Source organism: Schistocerca nitens, chromosome 10, assembly GCF_023898315.1.
Source record: "Schistocerca nitens isolate TAMUIC-IGC-003100 chromosome 10, iqSchNite1.1, whole genome shotgun sequence".
Classification (NCBI taxonomy): domain Eukaryota; kingdom Metazoa; phylum Arthropoda; class Insecta; order Orthoptera; family Acrididae; genus Schistocerca; species Schistocerca nitens.
In genome coordinates, this window is record NC_064623.1 from 16,783,835 (window position 1) to 16,802,532 (window position 18,698).

General features: G+C 40.8%; 1 protein-coding gene across 3 annotated transcripts in view; it reads right to left on the minus strand.

Moving 5' to 3' along the window:
* The window catches only part of LOC126210667 (proteoglycan 4-like), a 587,840-nt gene extending 571,216 nt beyond the window's left edge, over positions 1–16,624 (minus strand). For 2 of the 3 annotated variants that reach the window (XM_049939997.1, XM_049939999.1), the window contains exon 1: positions 16,536–16,605. The gene's annotated coding sequence lies outside the window, so the exon portion shown is untranslated. Of the gene's footprint in view, positions 1–16,535 lie in introns of all 3 variants that reach the window. The other variant, XM_049939998.1, reaches the window with a different exon arrangement.
* Positions 16,625–18,698: the final 2,074 nt, after the last annotated feature.

Sequence of the window (18,698 nt, forward strand, 5' to 3'; positions counted from 1 at the left end):
AGCATTAACCATTCTTCGATCCTCTGACGTAGGCTGTTCCAGTGTTTAATGCATCGTTTAAGTGTACGGCGCCTGCTGTAGGCTGATGTTTAAAAGTATGAAATTCGTCCTAGTGAATGCTTAAAGATCCCAAATGAGAATATTTTATCTTTTGCTTTCATATAAAAAAACATAAAATTTGCTGTGCCTTGAGCATAAACGTTCCGGGTCAAAGAGTAATTATTGTGAGAGAATATGTTACATTGTAGATTGTATTGTATTGAACTGGGGACCTAGAAACGGCGGAGAGGCTTCGTCCCCGCCGTAGCCCTCAGTGGCTCACAACCCCACAACAGGCTACAGCAGTCCACCCACCCCACGGCCGCCCCACACCGAACCCAGGGTTACTGTGCGGATTGACCCCAGTAGAAACCCCCCGTCTCACACCAGACGAGTGTAACCCCAATGTTTGCGCGGCAGAGTAATTATGGTGTACGCGTACGTGGAGAAAGTGTTTACGCAGCAGTCGCCAACTGAGGTGGAAGATGAAGAACCAGCCCGCAATTGCCAAGGCCTTAAAAACTATCCACCAACTGCCTGGCACACCACTAATCCAGCAGGCGGATTCATGCCGGGGACCGGCACGCCTTCCCGCCAGGACAGTGGTGCGTTAGACCGCATAGATGGTTGCACATTAAAGATGTGTTATTACATTAAGTCTTATGAGCTCTATACTGCATTATCTGAGGTTTCTTCCGTGAGCACTAGTGAAGTTGCTACAACAAAAGTCATTTCTGAGTAATAAACAGAAGTTATTGTATCACGGAAGTGATCAAATGTGTCCAACTGTTATCTATCGCAGCAGTACTTATAGAAAGAATACAGTTGCAAATCAAAGAAAATTAAGTATGGTTCTCTTCAGTAAGCAATGCTGAGAAGGAAAGTTCATTACTTTAAAATATAGGCGATGCGGTCAAGAAAGGAGAGGTACAACATTGTGGCTATAAAAAGACGTAAGAATTTTCCTCACGCCAAAAAGCACAATCACTGGGCAAGAGCTTGGTAAGAGACTGTAAGAAACTTTAAAAACCATTAATGAATTATAAGGATTCCAAACTAGGCGAGACCAATTGTAAGAATTTCTGTAGCATACGTCTGACTTTCTGAGGTCAGACACGTCGTCGTATCATTACCTATACTGATAATACAGTATAGAAACTGCCTCATGGGACTTACTCATGGGCTACCCGCTAGGTCCACAGTTTGCACAAACCACTTTGCCACCCCCGCCTAAGAGAGTGAGGCAAGTAGCCCTATTCTGTATCATCCATACCGTTCGGTTCTGTATGTTAGCCTCGGTAGTGACGTCATTTCCAGTTCAGTAGCTGAAATTGCTATTCTGTGCGCTACTGAGGCCTGTTACTGATTGGTCCACCTGCTGATTTTTCATCTACTGTACCGAGAGATGGTGAGATGTTGGTAGGGCCATTCGTTGAGTTCGGTGTGCTTTGACTGCAGAGACAATTTGTTATTTTGGAAATACTGAGTGATTTTTAATTTTGGATGTGAGGACTATGTTCAAATGAAGAATCAGCAAGACACATCCAAGTGGAAAGGCAGTTCAGTTCATAAGTCTTATCATTCATGTATTTCAGCCGATAATCATGAAAGTGGACATGGTACTGTTAATGAAGGCTAGAGAGATGAAGGCAGAAAAGCAATTTGAGGAAATGCAGCACTGTGCAATTTGCCAACATAATCTGCAGGATGAGGCAAACTCTTTTGAAATACCAGAAAGGAACTTTAAGGCAGGTACTCAATGAACAGGAAGGCGGTACATAATTTGGTTGAGGAACTGGGGCCATACAGGAGAGCCCTTCAAAGAGCTACAGCCATTCCTTTGCACCTGAAGATATATTTGTTTAGCAAGTCCTGAAATGACAATCAGTTGAACAGTCCGTATCAGTCATCAAATTTCTGACAGGTAGTAATTCAGAGGAAACCCAGACATACTGGTTGAAACCGATCAGTAGTGAAGTGTTTTACTGCACCCTGGCACGCACAAACAACAGACACATAGTAGCAATGCATGAAGCCATTTCAGTGTCACTGGGATGTGAACGTACCAACTTCTCATTTTCTTCCACTGATATCTTGTATGTCACCAACACTAGTCACTGTAAACACACTTTTCTAAAACAAAAATGGGAATCGCGTGCCCGGTATTGTGGCGGCTGGCCGCTTCGAGTGTGGGGCACTGTGCAAGCTGCGGTGCCCGTTCAGGGTGCGCAGTCACGGGTGAGCGTGCCTGCGTCTGTGGTCACTTGTCTTTGATTGGCTGGTCCGAGGAGAGACAGCAACACGGCAAGAGGCCCACCTCGGTACCTCAGGGACCGTAGCGACTCATTGCCGAACGAGCTGCAGTAACTCTACCACTCCATGTGCTTGCCTACCAAATTGATTGGCAGAGAGACTGAGCAATGCAGATTTCGATTGTAGGGCAGTAAGATCGTGTATGCTACAAACCAGCTGCCCGAATGCCCACGTGTTAGCTGTTTGCCCATTCCTGCTCGGCTGCCTGTGAACGGGCACTCGAGCTGCAACAACCTACTAAAACAACAGTCACAACACATTCACTGCAACTAAAGACAAGGCATCATGTTCTTGGAATTTCTTCACAAATAAATCACTTTTGTTGGTTTCGCCCCATCTTGGAACACCCAAACAGTTGGTAGCTGTTCACCTTCCCACAAACAGATCTTTTTCATTACCAAATGTTCAAGTAAAATTCAATGTACTGCAGTAATTGACAATCCTGAGGACGCCCTCTCCCACAGTAGGTCATGTGACAATCATCTGCAAAGTTTCACGATGATTCTTACTCCATTTTAAACTCTAGATCCCCCTATAACTGGCTGGTTAAGTCAGTTCAAAGGTTGAAGCAGGCAGTGACACAGTACCATGTCTAGAAAGTTCAAACCAACCTTTGGACTGATAACAATTTACCCATTTCTTATTTCTTATTGCAACTTAAATAACTTTAATTTTTTTCCTATTTCAGCTCTTTTTCAAATTTTATGGCTTCAACCCAACATTGTTGGTATATGAATAACTGGTTGAATGTCCTGTATTTAATCAAAAGAAAAATGTAATTTTATTTCACTGAATCAAAAAGTTACCATTCATATCCATACTAAGAGTACGCATGGGTAGGGGCGGCAAGGGATGGGCTGCACCCCCCCCCCCCCCCCCCCCGCTCTTTGGGAGGGGAAAAACATAGTGTAATCAAGCATTTTTCTTTCATGAAAATTATTAAAAGCCGTTATTACGTAGGTGTTTAACAGTGTCAGAACTGGAACTTTTTACGGCTGCTTACAAGTCACCATCTGTCTTATGAAATATTAAAAATACTGCATACACCCACGTGTACGCCCCCTCCGTCATAAACTATCGTACGGGTGCCCTTGATTCATATTAATAATGTAAGAAATGTACTCTGCATGTTCTAACTGAATATGCGTACCATTTACGTATCAAAGTAATCTGTCTTAAAAATTGAGTGGACACCTACCAGTCAGCTGTACTGGCACAGAAAACTCGATGTGAGATTGATACAGTTTTGCAAGACAACATGGCAAATCCTGGACAATATCATCAACACAATTTTAAAAACGACTCGGGTAGCGCATCACTTCATCAACCGACCCCATCTGCTACACTACAGGTGGTTGTGACAGAAGAATGAAAGCAACAGTGCGCTGATAGCCGAGTTCAACAACTATAGTGGACGAACAGTCAACAGCAGATGCACAGTGATCCTAAGACCAATGGTGTGGTGGGCCATGTTCTGCCACCCCAGGACCCAGAAACTGGGTTATACGGGGCAGCAGGCAACTGTGCTCCACACCAGCAGCAACGACACTCCCTCAAAACAGGAGTTGTCCCATGCACCCAGGAAACCAGCAGACAATAGAGAAAGCAGATGGAACCACAATGCCCTCTGCAGTGCCCAATAAAATGGCAGCTTGTACCTACAGACTGGACAGGTACAGAGCCCGCTGTGAAATGTGGAGGACAAAAACTTGTATCATAATCATTTATAATCTATTTCAATGGGTTGTAATGCATATCTTTGACAGATAGGAGGGAAACAAGTTGTAATACAACAGCAGTTGTAAATACAGTTAAGTATTGTAGTAGGTGTAGATTTCATTAGCAGAAACAGTTATGATGATAGGAAGCAGTTGCAGTAGTGCAGTCTACGTCTTTAACTGCCAACACATAAAAAAAGAAAACAAAAAAGAAAACAGACAGTTGATAGTATTAATTTGAGTAAAAGAACAAATACAGCATATATTTAAATTATAGCTAACAAGTTACAATGTAACGAATGTAAGTGCATCATCTTAAGTCCTATGTGTGTGTGTGTGTGTGTGTGTGTGTTCATGCTAGTGCTATAAGGATAAAATACCTTAGGTGTAATGTTGATTTTTCCATTTATTATTTCAACAACAGAACAGTTCAATTTTTAATAATACCTGATTCACTATTTTAAAAAAAGGGTAAGTCAGATTCATCTCTAATTAAAGTACAAAAACTTCTAAAACTCTCACGTTTCTTCTTGGCACTTATCTTTGAATTCGTAGTTAATAGTTGTTAAGGACCATTTCTGATGTTTTGTCAGTGTGAGTGGACAGTCTTAACAAAGACTCACTCTCATGGCTGGTGGTAGAGCTCAGGTGCAGAATGTGACATCTGGAATACATTTTGAGGAACAGTGGGTACACCATCAGAGATATAGGCAGTATATGACACCTTACACCCTGTGAAGTGACAGGTCAGAAGAATTAATGTTGGGCATGGCCTCTCTGCCATACATCCCCAGAGTGGCGGCCAGAATCAGTTATATATTGTGCAAACGCATGTCTACACACTGTAAGGGGCAATCAAAAAGTTTCCATTTGTGGACATTGCTGCAGCGTATATTCAACATAGTTTGACTGTGATCTGGGTATATACCCACCTACATATGGGCAAGGGATTAGAGTGGCATTTGTGCCTTTCCAACATGCCTGTGCTAAATGTGGAAACATGAACTATGGTGACGTTATTATCAAATGCATATAACATGCTGTCATTCTTTTCTCAGCTGTCAAAGGACAAATGTTAATAGACATCCATCAAAGAATGAAGAATGTTTATGAGGCAGTGTGGGAATACTGATGAAGTCACAGACTTAGGAGAAGGAAATCAAATGTAGACAGGTATTGAGCGACAGGTTTTACATGGCAGTGCTACTCCAATATCTAACCCCCCCCCCCCCTTTTTTTGAGTGCTCTAAACAGAGCAACACACTGACAGGTCTTTTATCCAAGTGTTACTGACAATATATAGATATTATAATAAATGAAGACATCTGTAGGTATAGCCACAGCTAAGTGAATCAACACGTCAGGTCACTTTAAAAAGTCCCTGTAAAAGACAAACCCAGAAAGTTTCTTTCTATTTCATCACACAGTACAGATCTAATAGGTAGTTCAATTCTGCCCATCCTTGACCCAATATAATTTTTTTTTGTTTTGGTAACCAGTTTCAGTCATAGACAGACCATCTTCAGATCAACATGTAACTCCACTGGTGCCTAGTAAAGCCAATGCACAGAGCTCTTGTACATGCCAAGAAGCACTTACATGCACGTACAATGGCATCACGTGTCACCAATGTTGTTACATACTGGTCTGACGATGGTCTGTCGACGACTGAAACCAGTTACCCCGGAATAGTAAACACCATTTGCGGTCTAGGTTGTTTTTTTTGTTCAATTCAAAAAACATCACCTTTGTTCCAGTTATGATTGCGTAAATTATTAGCTTTCCTTGATGTAACCTCACAAGAAAAAATTGCAAGGTGTGAAGGGGTCACCACTCGGGTAGTGACTGCAACACTGCCTATCCAGCCATGTGGCAACATCTCATGCAGATAATCTTGTAAACAATTGTGGAGATGTGGATGGGCACAATCTTATTGAAAGATGACCACAATTGCAGAGTGTCAAGATAGATGATACTGTTGAGTTCTCTATGTGAAGAAGTGTCCACAAACTGTCTTGTTGACCACGGAACAGAACATGTTGACTTTCTCAAAATCTTGTATGTGGTTTCACAAACCCTCATATACATGTGTAATGTTGGTTAACGTTTCCTGAAAGAGGAAAGCGACTGTGCTGATGAAGACTAATTATCTTGCAAAGTTGTTCTTTTTAATATGGTTCTGCATACAAATGCAGATGGAACAATTTATTGACATAGGTTATGGCTTTCAGAAGCTGCAGTTTGTACAGCTTCACTCTTAATCACTTACATGTGATTTTTACACACTGTTGACTGAGGGATGTGCATTTCTGTGCTAACTTAACAATTATACTTGGTGGGCAATATCATCACATCCGTCACCTAGTCCAATGTCTGCTCTGACATGCCCAGTCAGCTTGCACATTTAGCATCACACAAACACCCTCAAATTTCTTGTAACACCTCACCTCACTGTGATGTTGTAAAGAGGTGGTGCCTTGTGAAAAACTGTTTTACACTCACTACTAATTGGCAATGGGCAAATTCTACCACACAATGTGCTCTCTTTGCTTGGTTCACTGCCATTTTCAGTGACTGTGGTTGGTAGCACTCCATTCACAGTTCTCCAAAGAAATTAGCTGGCACCATGTAAGAAGAAAAAAGAAGCAAACTCTGAGCATATGTCTTTCATATATTTTATCATTTATTACATTATGTTTAGCTGTTTAACTATACAAACAAGTTTCATGGACTTAGTGATTAAATAATAAAGTTTCACTGCAAACATCATTACACTATCTCAGAGGTATGGAAAATCAAAGCAGCATCTATAAAATAAACATCCAAAAAAGGTTATAAGTTAATTAAAAAATATGGCACTAGCATGGGTCTTAATTAGTGTCACAATATTCAAAGCAAAATATCACAATCAATCTAATTCAGAAATTTTGATTTCTTTTAACTTTGGTTACACTTCACTAACTTTGATTCCGCATGGAACCATTGGGCACAGTGACTGGATATTAATGTAAGGAAGGATAGGAACAAACGAATCAGTCGCAATCTTGTTGGACTGGACCATAATAAACCAATGGGATTATGACTGATTGTTGCTGCTATCTTTCCTCGGTTAAGCTTCGCATCAACAAGACATCACCAGACAAAATAATAGATCATATGTGGCAAGATAAGTGATAGCAACAGAAACATGCCGTGCATCACTTCAACGTTAAATTCTGACATGTAAAAATATTTTAGACTTTCTTAAACACACGTCATGAAATGAAATTTCAATTTATTGTGCCATATAATTTATCACATAAAGTGGCAACTATACAGACTTATTCTGCCTTACATTTTATTTCAATCAGCAGTAACTTAAAACTCTTCACATTATTCTAAATGCAAAAGAGATTGTGATAGAAAATCTAGATTAACTTATGTCACATAAGTGACTACAAGACTGGAATATTTATACGCTAAGGAAAGTTCCAGCTAGCAGCGTGGACTGAGGCAGGGGTTTCCTGGCTAGGACTGTGGATAGGAGGGGTGTCAGATGCACGTGCTACGCGCGTGTAACACGGGCACAGTGCAGATGAGGTGTAGTGCACAATAAAAGTGCCATGGGGTTGCAGATTGTGGGATGGGTGACAGGGTGGAGAAAGAGGAAACTGTCACATGGAGTGTGTGTAAACAGTGGGTTAGCAAAGACTCAGGCCAAGAGGTTACAGGAGTGAAGGGTTTGCTGTAATAACAACTCCCATTTGCTTAGTTCCGAAAAACTGATGCTGAAGGGAAGGACCCAGATGGCCTGTGATACAGCCACTGAACTCTATTGTATGTTCAACTGCGTGTTGTGCCACTGGGTGGTAAACTTCATTCATGGAAGCGTTTGGCAGTGGCCATTCAATCTGGTGGGTGTTTGTGTTGTCCTCATCATTTCATCATCATTCATCAAAGTGGCGAGATTGGGCTGAGAAAAGCTTGGGAATTTGTACAGGTGCTGATAACCGCGCAGTTGAGCACCCCACAAACCAAACATCACCACCACCACCAATCTGGTGGACAGCTGGTTGGTAGCCACACCAGCATAAAAAGCTGTGCCGTGATTGCAGTGGAGTTGGTAGGTGACATGAACACCTCCAACAAATTGCTCAAAGCCTTGCCTCTCACATCAAAGATACTAACCACTTCCTTCAATGACATTCCGCCAACCCCACCCCTTTGGCACCCGGATTCCTGCTCATCACTGTCGGTGCCCCCTACCTACACACCCTCATACCCATCACCTTACCAGTACTGAACACTACCTCTGTTAACATCCTTCACACTATCAACCAATCTACCTCGTTCCTCATACAACTTACCAACCATATCCTTTGAGGGAGGTATATAAACAAATCTGCAGCACAGTCACAAGCACTCACATGACATCCTCCCATGACAACCTTTTTCATGGGCCATTTACATGGAACCTTCTTAGCCTCCCAAAATCACAATCCCATTATCTGGTTCAGGTTCACTGATGACATATTCATGATATAGACTGGGCCAGGACACCATATCTGATTCCTCAACCTCTACACCTTATCCCCCATCCACTTCACCTGGTCCTCAGCAACCCAACTGCCACCTTCCTGGATTCTGACCTCCAGCTCTCTCATGACTCCATTCACAACTCTGTCCACATTAAGCCCAGTAATCACCAACAGTAGCTGCAATTTGGCAGCTGTCATCCCGTCACTGAGATAGGTGCTACCCCCCTCCCCCCAAATGTAGTATACATACAGATTTCCTATGCCATATCCTCACACAGTCCTAATTCTTCCACCACCCCCAAGAATCAGCTGCAAAGAAGTGGCCCCCTTGTCACAAATATCACCCTGGACTGGAACAACTAAATCATACCTTCGCCACGCCTTTGACTATCCATCATCGTGCATGGAAATGAGGGACATCCTATCCAAGATCCCACTCCTCCTGAAGTGGTATTCTGTGGCCCACCTAACCTACACAACATCCTGGTCCATACTGTGCCACTTATACTCCCAATCACTTGCCACCTGTGCAAGATCTACCCAATCCACCGACTTAGTCCTATCACAGGCTTATCATATACCATAAGACGCAAGGCCACCTGTGAAAGCAGACATGTAATCTAACATCTCTGCTGCAGTCAATGCACACTTTTTATGTTGGTATGACAATCAACCAGCTGTCTATCATACTGAATGGCCACCTTCAAACTATACCCAAGAATGAAGTTGACCATCCAGTGGCTCAACATGCTCAAGTTCAATGGGTGCTTCACAACCTGGGCCATTTGGGTTCTTCCCTCCAGCACCAGCTTTCCTGAACAACAGATGGGATTTGTCATTGCAACACATCCCTCACTCCTGTGATCACCTACTGTCACCAAACCCTCCACCCAAGTTTCCTCTACCTCCATCCTTTCACCCCCTCCCAATACATGCCTCCACATTACCTTCATCGTGTGCCACACGTCACTGGCTCCACTACCCATGTATCACAGGTACAACTGCCAGATAGTGGTATGCAAGGCTTTCCGCTAGCTAACATTTTGCGAGGGACATTGAGGAGTACCTTTTGCTTCACCCAGATCGAGGTACACAGGGCATTCATGGGATGAAGTGGCATGGTTCCCAGTGCATTTGATGTAGTGGAGAGGAGGTGGTGTGCGATCTCCCTCATGAACATGCTTGTCACAAGTTAAACATTTTGCTGTGTTTCCAGGAGGTGTGAACAGTCACCTAAGACGGGTGTACTCCTGTCTGTGGGGTAGCGAGGTGCAACTGGAAGATTCATTGTGTCTTTGGCCTCATTCCATTTCTGTTTATTAGACGGAGGTTGCATTGATAGAGTTTATGAACTCATTGCGAGGAACCCCACGATTGCCTGCATCTCTGATGGTGTGCTCCTTCCTTCTGGGGGCCCCACAGACAGGAGTACACCCGTCTTAGGTGGTTGTTCACACCTCCTGAACTCCAGGCAGAGGGACCAGTTGGCAATTAGGAAGATTACTGCTCAGGCAGTCACTCCTCTCTGGGCCTCGCCTTTAACAGGGGGTACGGGTGAGCCCTACCTGTCCATCAGGGATACTGGCAGTTACACATTACCTAGTCACTCTTTGTGTCAAACAGGTGAGTCAGACCTCAGGCACACACAGGGAACAAGAAAGACAAAAAGGGAGACCTCACATGCAGAAGGATGACAGGAGAAGTCAGAACAAGGAAATAAATGGAAATGTCGTGTGGCTAGGGCCTCCCGTTGGGTAGAACAAGGAGAGAAAGACAAAAATGAATTCCACCTAAGTCTTTCAACACTTTCACAAGTTTTGGCCTCCCGACTGTACGCAAGACGTGGGCCCCACAGGAGGGGAGCATGTACTCAGAAATGAGTTGCGAGTCCCCCAAGAACGTGTGTCACAGGACTAGTTTGTGCACCTACTGCCCCTGCCTCCCACATTCCTAGCCAGCAAACCTGCTGCCACCCTCCAAGCCACTAGCTACCCATCCCCAACCTCTCTTCCTACTCTACCACCCCCTCTCTACCCACCCCACCCAAAACAACCCCCACTCCACCTACTGAAATGTGAGTGGTCCTCTTTACTCCTAAAGTATTTACAGACTAGAATATTTGGAAGATTAAGGTCATAAATATTAAATTGTTATGACCACTAAGGGTTTTTTACCTTACAGAGAGGACTTCTTAATACAGAATTAAACCCTGCACAAAACCCCCAGTGGGTTTTCAGGAAATAACTCCACAACAAGGAAACCATGTTCCACAAGGTTCAAGTTTTGGACCAATAACACTACCTATACTCAATAGCATATCAGGTGTGTTGAATGTTGCACGAGAAGTCCTATCTACCAGTAATATGATTAGATTAAGAACAGTAAACTAGAAATACCAAAAAAGAGATCTTAGGTGTAACCAACAAAAAAACCATAAAATTATTTCAGGCCATGGATTAACTGGAAACCAAAATGAGCTTCACAGGATTATGCTCAACATTTCACAACCAAAAGCTAACAAAGAGGGAAAATTAGTCATGCAGCATGATTAAGAGGAAGTTGCATTGAGTATGTAGCAATTGCTGAAAATCATTTGCGTAACGTAATTTTTGTCTTTTATTATCTTACTGATCATCATCACAAATTTGGAAATGGATCATCTGCCTGATTAAAGATTGAAATCTTAATTTCTTTCACTTTAATCACGCAATCATATTATGCTTCATAGGCTAACATGATCTCAATTCTGCCAACGGAGTCTCCCCTTTCTCCTGCTCTTTCATTACTGAAAAAGGTGTTATTGTGGGTCAGAAACAGTTGTGCTGAGGAAAGGAGTATTAGTAAAATCAAAGCTTAATGACAGCCTAAGCAACATGCAGATTTGAAGGAGGTAATAATATAAAAAATTCATGTGAGACACATGTTAAGTTTGATTCAACTGAGGGGACAATAAATGTAAAAGATAATGATTTGAGTTTACCCTCTGCTACAAACTTTTAACCAAATATGAATGCCACTTAATTTGTCTCACTATATTAACATTTAGGTATGCTCACACAGAAAATTAAGAAGCTTGCACAGGATAGAGTAGCATGGAGAGCTGCATCAAACCAGTCTCAGCACTGAAGACAACAACAACAACAACAACAACAACACAGAGCTGAAAAATTTTACTTGCTTTTAAACTGTTATGTTGTCTACTTCTAAATGAGAAGCAATTTGGGAGCATTATTTAAAAATGTAAAGACAATGTTTAGCCATGAAGACTGAAATAGCAATGTTTTCGTGAATAACTTTAGGATATGACATCCATTCTTAAGCAGGAAAATGACGAGCTTAGTGGAGCCTATTGAGGCTGTAAACAGTTGGTAAATGATCTAGAAGAAAATACAAATGTACATTTCAGTTCTCTGGACATGAAAACCAGTCACCTACTGGTATTTTTCCAGTGTTCTGTAAAAACATCTCAGAACTATTATAAAATGTATAAGATTGTCATACACTGTTGTTCCATCTATATTATTTTGGAAGTATCTGTGGCGATTCCTCTGCCCCTACTGCTGGGTTTTATACAACCCACAACACCTTCAAACTCTGCGTGGGATTTTCCCTCACTCACTATGCGGCAACTATTAGTCAGACAGAAGAAAATTAACTGGCTGTTTTTGTAGGAAATTTAATTTAGTTAAATTTTGTACAGGGATATGTTTTCACTGGAGGGCATAGTTTCAGAGTTACTCAAGAAAAATGTGCTTGAAGGTAGCTTCTGTCCGTTTTCTTGAATAAATTGAAAATGATGGCCTGTAGGGAAAATATATCTCAGTACATAACTACACTAAATTTCCTACAAAAATGTTCGGTTCATTTTTGCTTTTGAAATAATAGTTCGTGCGTAGCCAGCAAGAGAATATGAAAATGTTGCATTTGGGATTTCAAGGCACTGTAGAGTGCATAAAACCCAATGCTATGGGCACATGAATCAATCTGTACAGTGTGTGCCATTTTGAGTAAAAATACATCAAATCTAGGAAAACCATGATATTTCAAACAACCTGCAAGAGATTACAAAAAAGTACACACAGCATAACACAATGGTTGGTTGCAACTGAATCCACATAGTGTACATTCTCATACATTTCACAGTTTGTCTAAATGGAAAAAAATCAATTGTCATTAATGTTAGATTGTTCATCTGATATAATTACAGACAAATTTGCTATACATATTTCATTTGTTTCGAGCTGCAGGTCCTGACTTTCTCGGGCAGCAGTCTACCGACTACCTGAAAGACAGGGAGACATTAAAATTTAAATCAATGTAAATAAGACCACAAAAAAAATAGTGCAAGTTATTACTCAGAAAATACTTACCCATTCAGAAATTCTGTTTGAGAACAGCAGTGAGAAGATGTTCGATGCCTGATGCTGCAGAAGTTCCCAGCTTTCCCACGAGCACAGTAAAAATGTGTATAACTCCATGCAAAACTTTTTACCATTCCATTAAACCATACGCAGTAGGTCGTTAGCGTATGCATAGATTTAGGTTGAACTGACAGCGTAAATCCAGTTGTTGAGCAAGCTGGGGCGTGACTGATGGAAGGTCAGTGTTAACACCATATGGAGGTCATTCGAGAATGAATGCTAGTTCTACTGGATACGGAGTGAAGTGAATAGCTATAATGCTATGAAAAGGATCAGATCAATACTTGCTTGCCGAAGAGCTCCTGCATAAATTTAGCCAAAAGGGGGGACGATTCTAATATCGCCATTTTTACCTTCACTTCTTCATAAAGAAATTCTTCACAAACCGAAATCTCGTCCTACCCAGCCAGCCAGCCAGACAGACAGACGTATCAAGTCTGCATCAGTTTGTAAAAAGCCACCTGGAAGCAAGTGTACCCAGAATCGTGAAACCTCAGAACTATTTCAGCATTTACGTGACAAACACGAGCTGTGTCAGCCCCTCCCTCCTTATCGAATGTCCGATGTACTCTCCTGTGGCTCAAACATTTGATAGTTAGTCAGCCAATATTTTTACACGTGAATCACATTTAAAAGATAAGTATATTTCATTTGTGTATGCAAATTATCTCTTTCCTGTTTACGACTATAAATATAGATACAGTCATTCCGAGTAAACGATCTGCAATGACACCCCCATATGACTAAACCCAGCGTGTCTAGATTAGTAAATAAATCCAGAAAGTATTCACGAAAGTTTTTTTCACATAACGATACCAATAATGTTAGAGTGACGCTGAAAAGTAAAAATCTGAAACAGAAAAAAAAAGAAAATTCATATCGACTGAGAAAATCCTGTTTGATATCAGCAAAAAATTAGCAAACAATGCCACTGATTAATACGTCTCAAAGTGCAAAAACAGGAAATGCCATTTATTAAAGCTTATTCAATACCGACGGCATCTACAATCCTTTTGTGGCTTACAAAACTTCATGTCTGACCGTGTTACTGGATTTGGTGCATTTTATTCAAGTCTTTTAGTTCTCAAATTTGAATGGAATAATAAAAGTTGTTTTGGTGAAAACAAGCTATATTTTTTTGGTTATTTGGTTAAGGTGTATCCCAGGCTAGTATTTGAAGAGTTGAACGTGGGAAACACATAACTATCAAATTGATCTGTAGAACGAATTATTAACGGCCCAGTACCTAACCAAAATGGTCCTAGACTCCCCAGTTTGTTACGCTATTCAGCGGTCGTGTCAACAGGGCTGTGGAATTCGTGGCTATGTGACTTCATGTTTGGCACTTTTCTGCAGTCAAGTTTACGTTGTGCTGTGGTGGAACTATCCCTTTTTGTAGCTCGAGGAAACGACATGACTAAAACAACTCCGAAATCGACACGGCGACAAGAAAATAATATTTCTCGTGAACTGCCTGACAACTGAACAAATCCATCATGTAGTGCTTGCCACAGTATTTCCTCCAACACTTAGCAATGCGAACTCTGTGGCTCAGCAGAATCAGAGCCATTTCAAGAAAATCGTGAGATTTCTCTGATGAATAAAAAGTCCCTACTCAGCATTCCAGGAGACGGCAAGCAGCAACTCCTTACCCCAAATGTGCTGTGTCACCTGTCCAAGTGGGATATGCACACAGTGGATTACGCTGATACACCGCCATGAGCTTTCCAAAATTGCAGAGAGCGGAATAACAACGAAAAAACGCTTCATACATTCTATAAAAACCTTCTGTCAACAGTACGAAAAGGAATTCCGGCGCTGTCATTAGTCACAGTGTTTTCGAAACACCCACAAAGTCATTGGTCGGCTTCAGCGCACTGACGTCTTAATGATGTTACATACATCTGGAACCATTGCGAAAGATGCTTCTTGCATGAGCCACCCTTAACAGTCCTTCAAAGACCATTCATATACAGCCATGTTAGCTTGCCTTCTTCGATGACTTAACGTGAAAACAGCGTATAGAATGGAACCACAGACTATGGCATAAATAGCTAAAGGTTTTCTTGGCGCATTCCCCTCATGTCGGTGCACTGCTGATTTGATGTAATCAGTCAACACTACTTTCCCTTGAGAGTCATTATAAATAAGCACTGTGTGGCTTAGTTTGGTACACTCACTCGGTCATGACTTGATTTGGCTTATAATACAAATCTGTGGTGAAGTCATGTGCGCCCGCGACGGGCAATGTGGTGATTCGTCACAAGGCTATAGGAGTGTCCCATCCGTATCGCACCAGATTATAGATGTTTTTATTTAAAATCAGTCTTACGAAGAATTATTGTCAGTCGCACAATCAGATAAATTATTTGGAAAAAATCTTCTACTCTCTGTATTATATACATTCGCCACTACATTAGTTCCTGACAATAGAATAAACGAAGTTGTGAAACTACCTGACCGATTGTGAGTTTGTGCTGAACTGGGACGTTTGACAATCGTGAGAAATCATTTTAGTACGTGAGTTATTCAGCTTCAGTTTTCACAGCACCTACTTACTAAACCCATGTGACTTGTTTTGAAAATTTTAACTGCGAATACATACAAAGAGTGAGCAGTTTCAGAAATTTATTACAGTCAACTCAAACTTTTGACGCAATCATCCATCCCACTCCACAAATCTATTTGTATAAAAATAACAGAAAAAGATCCAGAACAAGCATATTTTTCTACACAACACGGTACCAAAAAACATAGAAAAACAAAACTTCTCAAAAAGGTCGTTGCCTGTAGTCACATTACAAATAATTGAAGGATTTCTTAATGAATCATACGATTTGTAGCCCCAAATTAATTTGGAAGTCACATACTCGCACGCTTATAGCGTCACTACATTCATATAGGAAATATCCAGCAGCGTTCAAGACTTGGAAATAATGTAATAATACTATCAAAACGATAGTTAAAAATGCAATCTTTCAGAAATGTTCTAGTTCGAAACCATTCTTCGATATTACCATTCCCTCATTATTTCAAACACTATTGGCAAAATTACTCATTATCGCCCACGCTTGTCAGCAACTAAAGGTAATAAAGCGGCCGTAAAACCGTATTTTTATCTTAGCTGTCACACAGTCAAATGGAAACGAGTAATACAATATGTAAAATATCCACAGCATTTTCATCCATTATGGCTTCTTCACTGCTACGCAAGATACGTGTAGATATAATACACCCTCATAAGAGGCTGTGAGCAATGCTTTAACATGTAACACAGACAGACACCAGATGCTCGCATAGCCTTGTATGCCAACTCGCGCCAAATCCACATACGTCTGGAATGAAGACACATTCCCATTCAAGGCTCCTTGATCTCTGCATCCAAAGCTGATTGGACGACGTTGTCAAACTATCTTTGCAGTGATCAGAGGGCGGTTACGTGGGAGCAAGCGTAATAAGGTCACGCAACTACGGTCGTCGAACTAGGTTTATGTTTGTAAACAGTTAATTAACCAAACTGAACTTACCTGTAGCACAGCAACGTCAACCGACCTCACTCTCCCAAGTTCAAAACTGGTGTGCCGGGTTCAAACCAGCTGCAGTCGTGCGATTTTAGTGCTGCCTATCGGCCATGATGTGAATCACATTTCCGACGTACGCAAACATTTCATTGGTCGAATTACAAACGATAAATGGAAGTTCGTGAGCAGATGTTTTTGACAAGTTGTGTGAGACAACAGTGTTGTCTACTCGTTTTTAAGTGTTTTAGAATTACTTGCATCCTATTCCAAACGTGAATTATTTTTGCTGTAGAGAATTCGAAGCATGGCCGTTTCTACGCAGACAAACCAAGTTTGGGATGTGCCGAGGTTATAAAGCAGCGTTTAGTTATTGGTTTTCCGAATCTATTGATACTGAGTGATAATGGTTTACGTGAATGCTCGTGAAGCATTATGTACATGACTTGCATCTGCAGGCATTTAAAGCAGAAGTTTGCTGTACTGCCTTTAAGGCATTCATTAGTCTCGAAGATCTTATTAAACGGTTTTATGAAAGTTAATAGCTGTGAATTTAATTGGTGGAAATCAGAAAATTTGCAGGTATTAGAAATGAAGACGTATTATATCGTCTTCATACTAGTCTTTAGCCAGTTGTTATACCACCGCAACTCACTGTTATTGAGTTCTTAGGAAGTGGCATATGGAATATTACACATATAATGAGTCAGGTAATTGAAAGTGCACTTTGTAATTGGTAGAATAACAATAACATTAAACCATTACGACGTACTTGAAGACATGATGTGCCGGTAATGTAGTACGGTTTTGTGCATTGTAGATAGTCGTAACAACCATTGATAACTGACGGAATATATCACTTCTCAAGCAGTTCAGTTTAGTTACGTGCATCAACCAGTTGGATATTTTGATGAGTGTCATTCATTCTTCATACACGGTACGAGTAAGTGTGCAACTTTTGCAGAGGAATGTAATTTGCACATCAAAAATGAATATTGTCACCGGAGGCAGACATGTTTGCAAAGTTTTATAATATTTAATGATGTTTTCAAAATTCGTGAAGCTTGTAAAGTAAAACAGGTGAGTTAATTTGCAGTTCCAGACACCCCAGTATTGTCAAGAAGTTTCATAACCGAGTCACGGACTTGTACTTTTTGGAATTGTGGTTAGAAAAACTGAGAAAGGTGCCAAAGTTCTGTACCAGATGTTTAATTTTATTCATTTGACCGTTTATTGTGGAAACTGCATTATTGTCTAATTCACACAGAACAATACTATTTACTGAGTGCATTATCTGGTATAGCAAATTTCAGAGGACAACAGCATGTACACTCTGCTGTGAAATGTAGCTATTTCAAATTAGTGTTGTACATGAGAAATGTGAACTGTTAGTTACCTGCTCAGTTAACAGAACGCCTGCTTTCTGTTTCAATACCATGTAGAACAAAGAAGATTGCAATTCAACAAATACACAGGAAATGAGGAAGGAAAGCATTTGTGGGTAAAGGATCAAGAAACCTTTTCATCCCAGTCTATATATTTGCTGTTATTGACACTGGAGATTTTATTTGAAACAGGGATTTGATTACATGTATCATATGCCACTGAGCCACACTGCAGCTTTCTAATGAAATAGTGAACACTTCTCAGTACAAGCTTTTTCTGTATGATTGGATATGTAAGACCTTAATAAAACAGAGACTTTGCAGATTGTGATTTTTGTCCAAACTGTTGATATAGCCAGAATGTGTATGATGATGGACATTTGATTTTGGAGAATTGATAGTATTGCATATAATGAGAGATTACTTTCTTTCAAATAATGTATTGTGAACTAGTGTAGCAGATACCACCTTCATGGGTACATCTTGTTAAAGTCTGCTTCCAGTGAATATAGTAGATTGTGAAGCTGATTATATTTTATTTGTCTTTCAGACTGTACATTGTGCAGAAAGCTACATCATGATGTAGGACAAGTCAGAGTAGGTTAGGCTATATGGTGTTAGATGGTAAATGCTGTGACGATTACATTTAAAAAGTGCATTGCTTCAAATAAAGGGCTTCAATGTAAGTAAATACACAACTACCAAATATTTAAAGAAGTTTATAACTAAGGAATATTTGAGTTCTGCAGACAGTATATTATCGTATTGCTCAAGTAGACTACAGGCA